This window comes from Hibiscus syriacus, unplaced genomic scaffold (genome assembly GCF_006381635.1).
Source record: "Hibiscus syriacus cultivar Baekdansim isolate YM2019G1 unplaced genomic scaffold, ASM638163v2 tig00116989_pilon, whole genome shotgun sequence".
Lineage (NCBI taxonomy): Eukaryota > Viridiplantae > Streptophyta > Magnoliopsida > Malvales > Malvaceae > Hibiscus > Hibiscus syriacus.
Genome location: NW_024063508.1, coordinates 3,655,195 through 3,665,553, shown reverse-complemented (window position 1 = coordinate 3,665,553; position 10,359 = coordinate 3,655,195).

The window sequence follows — 10,359 nt, the reverse complement described above, 5'->3', positions numbered from 1 at the left end:
TCCCGACTGAAGCACTTTTGCTTCTGTTCTCATCCCACCAAAATGCCCTCCATATGGTGACGAGTGGCATTGGAGTAGGATATCTTGATGCTCTTCTTCTGGAATGCACCTTCGGATTATTTGGTCTCCGCACTGCTTGAATAGAAATGGTTCATCCCAGTAGTAATGTCGCACATCATGTCGAAATTTCCATTTGCCCTGGCTAGATAAATCAAGAGGAAAAATACCACTAACAAGAAAATTAACGATGTCAGTATACCACGGTGCAGCAGTGACAAATAATATTTTCTCATCAGGGAAATCCTCTTTAATATCTGTGATGTCAGGACAATCAGGTTTGTTATCTAGCCTATACAAATGATCTGCCACTTGATTTTCTATACCTTTTTCTATCCTTGATCTCTAAATCAAATTCTTGCAGTAATAATATCCACTGAATTGGTCTAGGCTTTGCATCTTTTTTATTAATCAGATATTTAATAGCTGAGTGATATGTGTGCACAATTACCTTAGTGCCTATTAGATATGGCCTTAACTTATCGAATGCAAATACTACAGCTAAGAGTTCCTTTTCAGTGGTGGTATAGTTCACTTGAGCATCATTAAGTTTTCGGCTTGTATAGTATATAACATGAAAAATTTTACTTTTTCGTTACCCTAGCATTGCTCCGACTACATAGTCACTAGCGTCGCACATAAGCTCAAATGGTTCGTTCTAGTCTGGTGGGATAACTATTGGCACTGTTGAAAGCTTTTTCTTCAAATCTTTGAAGGCATTCAAACAATCATTAGTAAACTCCAATGGATGATTTTGTTGAAGCAAAAGACATAAGGGTTTAGAGATTTGAGAAAAGTCTTTTATGAACCACCTATAGAATCATGCATGTCCAAGGAAACTGCGTACACCTCGCACATTAGTAGGTGGGGGAATATTTGCAATTGCATCCACCTTGGCTTTATCGACTTCGATGCCATGGTATGAAATTGTGTCCCGACACTATTCCTTCAGTTACCATAAAATGGTATTTTTCCCAATTCAGTACTAGGTTGGCTTCTTCACAACGTTTCAACACCTTGGATAAATTGTGGAGGCATCGGTCAAAGTCATCACCCGAAATGGAGAAGTCGTTCATAAATATTTCCATGCACTCTTCCACCATATCTGAAAAGATTGTCATCATGCATCATTGGAATGTAGCTGGAGTGTTACATAGTCCAAATGGCATTCGCCTAAATGCATAGGTACCATACGAGCATGTGAACGTTGTTTTCTCTTGGTCTTCGGGTGCTATGGCAATTTGGTTATACCCCGAGTATCCATCGAGGAAGCAATAAAATGCCTTTCCCGCTAATCTATCCAACATTTGATCGATGAAAGGGAGGGGAAAATGATCCTACTTTGTGGTTTTTTTGAGCTTCCTATAATCCATGCATATGCTTCAACCCGTGACTGTTCTCGTGGTGAGTAACTCATCATGCTCGCTTTTAACCAGGGTTACACCATCTTTCTTTGGCACGTATTGGATTGGACTAACCCATGAACAATCAGATATAGGATAAATCACTCCCACATCCAGCCATTTTATTATTTCCTTCAAAACTACCTTTTTCATGATCAGGTTGAGCCATCTTTGGGGTTCTACCGAGGTGATGTGGCTATCTTCAAGATTAATTTTGTGCATGCATATGGTTGGACTGATTCCTTTCAAGTCTGTCATTATCCATCCTATAGCTTTTCTGTGCTGTGATAAAACATTCAACAAACTCTTCTCCTGTTCGGAGGTTAGGTTGGCAGAGATTATTACTGGTAAAGTTTCATCAACTCCTAGATAAGCATATTTCAAATATGATGGTAAATTCTTAATCTCTAATTTCAGTGCATGTTGTGAAGATGACTCTTGAGATTTAACTTCATCATAATCTAAAGGTTCGAATTTCATACCTGACATATGAAGAAATCTCAATTGGTCCTTTGTCTTTCCTTCGCATCTTGCCTTGGTATCGCTTTCAGGATGCTCATTGTGCAGATTTTCGTTTTCATTGCCATGATCGACAGAATCGTCTTCTTAACATATTTCGTCAGGGTCAAAGTTTTCTGCTTCATGTATTTCGGTTGTAGGTTCATGGTACAAATTGATGTACTCATCGAGCCTTATAGATTCACCTCATCCCAGGATTGCATTTTCTTCAATCTTATTAATGCATTGGCATTCCTCTCAATCGTCTGCGTATTTCAAAGAGTTGAATACATTGATCGTGACACTTTGCTCGCCAACTCTCATAGTGAATTATCCCTTTTTACAGTCTATTAAGATTCTATTTGTGGCTAAGAATGGGCGTCCCAAAATGATTGGTGCGTTTTCATCAACTTCGCAATCCATAATGAGAAAATCTACTGGAAATACGAATTTGTCTACCTTTACTATAACGTCTTCAATTCTGCCTTCGGGTCGCACATAAGACCGATCAGCCAACTGTAGAATGACCGAGGTGGGATGGGCGTGATACCCGTCTAGTTTTATGAATATCGATTTTGGTATCAAGTTTACACTTGATCCCAAGTCAATGAGAGCTCGTCCGATGAAATCATTACTAATGACACATGGTATTACAAAGCTACCAGGGTCTTTTTGCTTTGGTGGGAAGTTCCTCACTGCCGAGCAGATTTCTGTTGCCGTGGCGACACGTTCTACCTTCCTTTTCTTTGTAACAATTTCCTTCAGATACTTGGCATAGGAAGGCATTTGCTCGATGGCTTCGAGTAGGGGCATATTGATACACAACTGGCCCAGAACATTAACGAATTTCTTGAACTAGATGTCATCATCATATTTCTTCAAACGTTGAGGGAACGGTGATGGAGGTCTCACATCGACTACAGATGGTGCAGGGAAATCGCTGGCCTTGACCATGAATTTCTTGTTATCTGGTTGATGCTTTTTTTAGCCTTCACTTCTTTCCTTCTCTTCATACGCTTCCTCTTGTTCAGCATTCTTAGATTCCTTATCCGGTTGTGTTACGCCTTGGCAAGAATTGTTCAGTTATTCTCCCCCAAACTTGTCATCTTGATCAACTTATTTTCTACTCCTCAGCGTAAGTACATTGCATTGCTCCTTCCCATGATGCTTAATGACTTCAGTATCACTAGGGAGATTTCCATGTGGGCGAGAATGTAATGCCGTGGTAATCTGTCCCACTTTATTCTCCAATGCTCTGAGAGATGAAATATGGCTTCAAAAGTGTTGTATGGCTTTGTAACAAATTTCCTTGATTTTTTATTATTGCAGAATGTTCCTGCATCAAGGTTTTTATAGACGCCATGAAATCTTTTGTCGATGCCATGAATTCCTGTAAGGATAATCCCAAGGAATTAGTATTGGAATGAGTGTTAGAGGAAGAAGCTATACCTTTGTTGTTATGCAAGGGTTGCTGATGCTGATTCTGAATATGCTGATGGTCAGAATTATTTTGTTATGGACTGTAATTTATGGCTTGATTTTTGTTATTCCCTTGATTATTCCACGAAAAATTTGGGTGTTGTCTCCAACCAGGGTTGTACGTGTTTGAATAGGGATTATTGTTGTTCTGATTGTAGTTGCCCACAAAATTAGTTGACTCATGGTTTTCAGGACATTCACTCTCATGATGGTTGCCTTGATAGAATAGGCACACATTATTGGTTGCCTTGACTTCTCTTACCTCATTAGGATGTTGCAAATTTTTCAACATATTGGTTATGGCAGAAAGTTGGGCTGCTATCGAATCTTTGCTTTCTAATTCATATGCTCTAGAGGTTTTTCTGTCGGTTCCCAATCTTGCACTTGGAAATTGATAGTCATTATTTGTTATCCTGTCGAGGATGTCAAAAGCTTCCTCGGGTGATTTGTCTAGTAGAGTGCCATTTGTTGAGGCATCTAACATCATTCGAGATGGTGCGTTGACTCCATTGTAAAACATCACCACTTGCGTCCAATTATGAAATCGATGATTAACACATTTGTGAAGTAAACTTTTATACCTATCCCAATATTCGTACATTGATTCATCATCGAATTGGCAAAAACTCGAAATGTCATTCTGAAGTTGTGTATTCATATTGGGCGGATTATATCGGAGTAGGAAACTCTTGCATAAATTTGTCCATGACTCCATTAATCCGGAAGGAACTCCGCTGAGCCAAGCTCTTGCTCTATCACGTAAGGAGTAAGGAAAAAAATTTAGTTTGAGCACATCTTCATGTACTCCTTGTTGTCTAAATGAATCGCATACTTCAAGGAAAGCATGCACATGATGTCTAGCGTCTTTATTGGATGTACCACCAAATTGGCCGATAGAGTTCAGCATATTAAACATCACCGGTTTTAGTTCAAAATGAGTGGCTTGTATCTCAGGTGTCACTATGCCAGTGTTAAGGTCATCGAGAATTGGGTTCAAATGATCTCGTATCTCTCTTGGTCTTGCAACTTGATCTCCTAAATCTCCCATGTCGTTTTGCATTTGATTCAATTATTCTCTGGTTCTTTGGGCACGCAACCTTTGTTTGAATGATTGCTCAACTTCGAGGTCGAATGGTTCCAAAGGCTTACCAGCAGATCTCAAGGTCATGCAATAATAAAAACCTATAAAAGAAAATAATAAACTATGTTAGACTAAATAATTATAAAGTGACACAAAGAACTTGTTATATCTGGAAATTTCGTCAGTTGCCAATCCCTGGCAACGGCGGCAAAAACTTGATCGCTTGTGAATGTATATGCTAAGGCAAGCTAATATGTGCAAGTATACACAATCGATACAAGTAATATAGTAGTGAGTGAGTATCGTCTCCACAGGGATTGGATTAGAAATATCATTTCACCACAACTAGAACTAATGCCACAAATTAATCTTACTAAGTATTAAAGCTAAGAACAAATATTAAGGAGCTAAGAATAATGATTCAATGATTTCAGACAAGTGTGGTCGAGACAAAGAAAATATGAAGACAAATAAAACAAAACAAGTATTGGATTAAATATAATGCAAACAACCTCACATATTCAGACGTATCACAGAGCACTGATGCTAAACCATTGTCTCGGCAACAATTATTTTAAGCCCGGAATGAATTATTATGACTTACTAAACTGCCCAACAGGATTACTAGGTATTCTTAGACGGTTGATATGGCAATACCTCTCGGCGTTAACTATAGACGTTGTCTTAACCTACTCTAGCTTTTATCCCTTTTAGTCATTTGAAACTCATTCCTTATCTCTAAGGTAGACAAGTTAGAACTTCACCATCCCGAATTCATTCCTTTGCTCACGTTGATCTCTCTTAATTTTCTCAAATTCAAGAATCACTTTCTAGACAAAAGGCTATCTCTTGATGCTCTTACAATACCTAGACATGTTTTACCAAAACCCCAGGTGATCTCTCGATGCTCTTACAGTGTTAAGGCAAAATATTTAAACTATAAGCAAAATAGTCATAAGTAAACATAATTCATCATTCATAAACATAAAATATTGTTTAGACAAATCAAAGTTTAACACCAAGTAAAGCATTCATGGTGTTATCAAAGATCATCCAAGGTTAAACCGTTTAATACAACCCCAAATAATGTAAGAGTTTAAGAATAAAGGAAGAACGACTCCTAAAATCAGGGGCTCTATCGCGACAATCTTGATCAGCACCACGCCTGCCTTGGTTATCACCCTCTCTCGAGGCCTGATCACCGCTCTTCTATTGTCTGGCTATAGAGGACACCAAGGAAGACTGGGGGTAGAAGGAGGGAAAGCACTGCAGTTGCTTGCTCATGCCTAAGGTAAAGCTCTTTTTTCTTCTTCCTTGCCTCCTCTTCTTTGCGGCTATAGCTGGTAATTATAAGAAGAATCTCCTAGGGCTTTGCATGCTTTTGGAGTTTCCTTAATTAGCCGTTATTAATTTCCCAAACTTAAAAAGGAAAGGTGGCTGGCGGTTGTCATTATATTCAAGGCTTGCTTGCACGTGAAGCATGTCATCCAGCTGGCATGTGGCATAGGCGGTTTTGCCACATTTGCTTCAGACTTCTTTAGATAAATCTTCCCTCGGTGAGATAAATCTGCTCCTCACATTCTCATCTTCTCTATTAGCCTTTACAACTTTTCATTGTCACGACTGAAATTTTCTTCCTCTGTAGAATTCCTGCACAAACACAACTCAAACAACCCCTTCTCCTCAGCAATATCAGTTAGGCCAAAAAAATCTTGCCTAGGTAAAATTTATCCACCACAACCTACATGTCACTAAATGCAACTAAAAATACAGTGCATACTTTGTTTAGACGAGCAATAACTTAAGTGAAAAGACTAGAATTTAAATCTTTGTACGGAGTTATCAACTATATATAATCTGAATATAGTACAATTATTATAGAAAAATATATTTAAAACGATAATATCTAATAAAATACATGTAATGTAAAACATAAGATCCCCATAAATATAACCACTAGGGATGTCTCATGAAATAATGTAACACAAAAGATGTATCATTGGAAATGTACCATAATAAAATAAAGCAACAAAATATAACAACCAAAATTCACTAGTTAGTTGGGAATCAATGTGTAAACCAAGATGAAAAGGGGGTTTGGGTTTTTTCGATTTGACAATCAAGAATCGATCGTTCCTTAACAAATGGATTTGAAGATTTGTGAGCAAAGAGGATTATCCATGGAGAAAAGTGATTGTCACAAAATATGGTTTAGCTCAGGCTTCGTTACTGCCCAAATCTAGTAAGAGAAAGAAATTTTTGAGGCTTTGGTGGTATTTGTAATGCCCCAAAATATGGGTTAGGAGTTTTGGGTTTATTTGAATGGGCTTTAAAATAACTTTCCTTTAGAATATGAAGTTTTAGACACAAGTAGACTTTACTTGGGCTTGGGATGAGCCCAAAAAGCTTGAGAATGGATGATTTTAATCATTCATCAAATGAAGGAGGAGTAGTGAAGTAATTAACCCATTTTCCAAACCAAAGGCTGAATTTCCATTAAGCGGGATGATCTTAATTTTTTTTCATCTCTCTTTTTCACACAAAGTTGGCCTTCTTCCTCTCCACTTTTTGTATCTTCGCATCTTCAATAACCAAGTCAAAGTTGAGAAATTTAAGATTTCCAAGCATCCATTGTGAATTATAAGGTAAGATTCACAACTTTCATCCTTAAAACTTTCATTCAAATCCACTTTCACAAGTTTTGGCTTAGTCTCTTTGAAAAAGGGTTTTTGTAGGGTTTAGAAAGTTTGAGGTTTTAATATATTTTAGGGGAGCTATGGGTTACAGGATTGTTTTAAACACCTTCCTAAGCTTTAAAAGTAGTTAATAACTCATCTTCTTTGTTCTAATTAGCCTAAGAGAAGGGTGATAGCTCTAAGGCAAGGGGAAGGAAAAACTCACTCTTGGGTAAAGTGACAACAAGCTAGCACAAGGTGAAATGATTCTAACTTGTCCACACCACATGTAGTTCATTAAATGTGCATAAATGGTATCTTATGCTCATGCAAGCATGGTAGAGAGATTTCATGGCAAGATTCGTATTTGTGTCTACATATATGAAAGATTGTTTTTTTTACCTATGAGATCTCAAATAAGACATTAATAAGCTTTTCTAGTCTTAGGGGAATTGATGGATGAGATTTGAGTATTTTTTTCATGCTTAAAACAGAGAATTCTAGTCTTGTATCGATACCGACGTATTTTTGAAAACATTAAAGCCAAATTTGGTATCGATACTCACGGGGGTATCGATACCCATGGTAGAGTATCGATACTCCCCATAAGAATATCGATGCCCATGTATCTTTCAAAAACATAAAAGAAGATTTTGATATAGATATCCATAAGGTGAGTATCGATACCCATAGTGATTTTTGGGCAATTTTATTCAATTGATTTGGGGATTCAGGCTTGGATTTTTTAGTCCGTTTGAGCTTCAAGTATTCAATACAAGTGAAAATAATTAAGATGTCTAATTTCGCATCTATAAATCAAGCAAGATAGGATGACATAAGATTGGCCTTGTGTGACACTCGGAAAATAGTTCGAACACCCGAGTTACTCTAGCATTATGACGATCGTCCTTCATTTATGAATATATGGATATTGTTTGTTTGGTACTCATCCGATACACATATATTTTGGGTCATACAGGTATGAATTTTGATTCACGTAATTTCTGGAATTATACCCTATGCTCAACTAGGTACGGGCTGTGAGCTTTCGACGCACGTAAATTTCGAACATCATCCAGACCTCTCGAGGATCTAAGGTAGACTAAGGACCATAAGTTCTGACGCACGTGAAATTTTCTTTCTTACCCTGAAGCTATCACATTCTAGATAGGCTAGTATGTTATACCAAATGAACATAAATTCCTCCTATCACGATCTCATGGTTGATATGTACTTGTGCATGTTTATGACTTTGCATTCCTGCATGTTCATGTAATGAAGGCATGTAGTATTGCATAGTTATTCTTGTGGCACTGAGCTTGTGAGCTCATCGTATAGAATGTGTTTATGAGCGTAGGTTAGTAGAGGGGATTGTTCAGGAGCCTATCGCATCCATACATTCCAGACTAGAAGATTTATAGAGTATATATTGACTTTATTTTGATTTAATACTCTATGGTTGTATTGTACATATTTTGAAGAACTCCTATATTTTGTAAATGTTGAGTTTGATTTTTGCTTCAATTATGATGAGTTATTTTGATGATTATAAATGTTTTAAAGGAAATTTTTTGTTGATAATTTCGGTGGTTCCATATGGTATCGTAATCTATGGATCTTTGGGTCGGACTGGATTAGGATGTTACATTTAACGGTATCAGAGCATCTAGGTTTAATTGTTCCTAATACTAGAGGGTCAGAGTCAGTAAGTGTCTATGAGAGTATATTCTCCTAAATTGTCAAGAATACTTAAGAATCTATAATCACGATATTGACCTCTCTTTCCTTTTCAATTTTAGGATTTGAATATGACTGACAACGACGTTCTGGGTCAAGAGGGCCAAGAAGAGAGTCGCGCCTCCTTGGATGTAGATATTGGTGGCGAGTACGTCCCCGATTCTGATCATGAGGCACCTACGGATGCTGGAGTTGATGAGGTAACTTTCTTTTATGATATTACTTTGAAACTCAAGAAGATAGTTCGCTCTATTTTGAATTCATCCTCCATTCCACCTCACCCAACTGTACCTCTAGCCCAGCTGTTGTGGCACCTCAGGAGTCTCCGGTTGAGATGCTTTGTCATTATAAGATGATTGATTTTTATGGATCTGGAGATGATTATCTTATCTCCACAGATCACTAGCATTGAGAGATATTTTATACCCTTCGTTAGTTGCACATCACTCCCAAGGGCAAGTTGGAGTATGTCATCGCCCTTCTGAAGGGTGACACAATTGATTGAGGGGAGACCGTAGAGTTGGCGATAAAGCCGAAATTTTATGTGATCTTGGGCATGGATTGGCTTACCTTAGAGGTGATAGAATTGATTGGTGGGAGACCGTAGAGCTTAAAGTTGAGGCATTCTTAGCTAATTTAATTGAGCTCCTGTTTCAGGAGTTCGAGGTGATCTTCGACATGGATTAGTTTACCGATCATGACTCAAGTTTAAGGTGCAAAGCGAGATAACTTAAACTTCGCAATGATGATGGGAACAAAGTAGAGATAACCGGTGGGAGTTCGCGTTGCAAGACCAAAGTTATTTCCTTGATAAGGGTGCAGAGGTTGTTGAGTCAAGGGTGTGAAGTCTTCTTAGCTCATGTTGTGGATACACGGGTTTATGTTCTAACACTTGAGGATATTCACACCATCCAAGAATTCTCTGATGTGTTCCTATAGGAGTTATTGGGGTTACCTCCTGACTATGATGTTAAATTCAGTATTGAGGTTTTGCCAGGCTCAGCTTCGGTGTCCATTACACCCTAGCGTATGGCATCGACAGAGTTGAAGAAATTAAAGAACCAAATTTAGGAGTAGTTGAAAAGGGGATTCATTCGACCTAACATTTAACATTGTGGAGCGTTAGTCCTCTTTGTCAAGAAAAATGATAGATTGATGATGTTGTGCATCGACTAGCGGTAATTGAACAAGATAACTATCAAGAATTACTACCCTCTCTCTCGGATTGATGATATATTCGACCAACTTAAGGGAGCATGTGTATTTTATAAGATAGATTTGAGGTTAGGGTATTTTCATTTGAAGGTTTAGGATGTTGATCTAGCTAAGATAGTTTTTATGATAAGGTACAACTATTACAAGTTCCTCGTATTTCCATTCAGACTCACCAATACCCCGAAAACATTCATGGATTTAATGAATTGGGTTT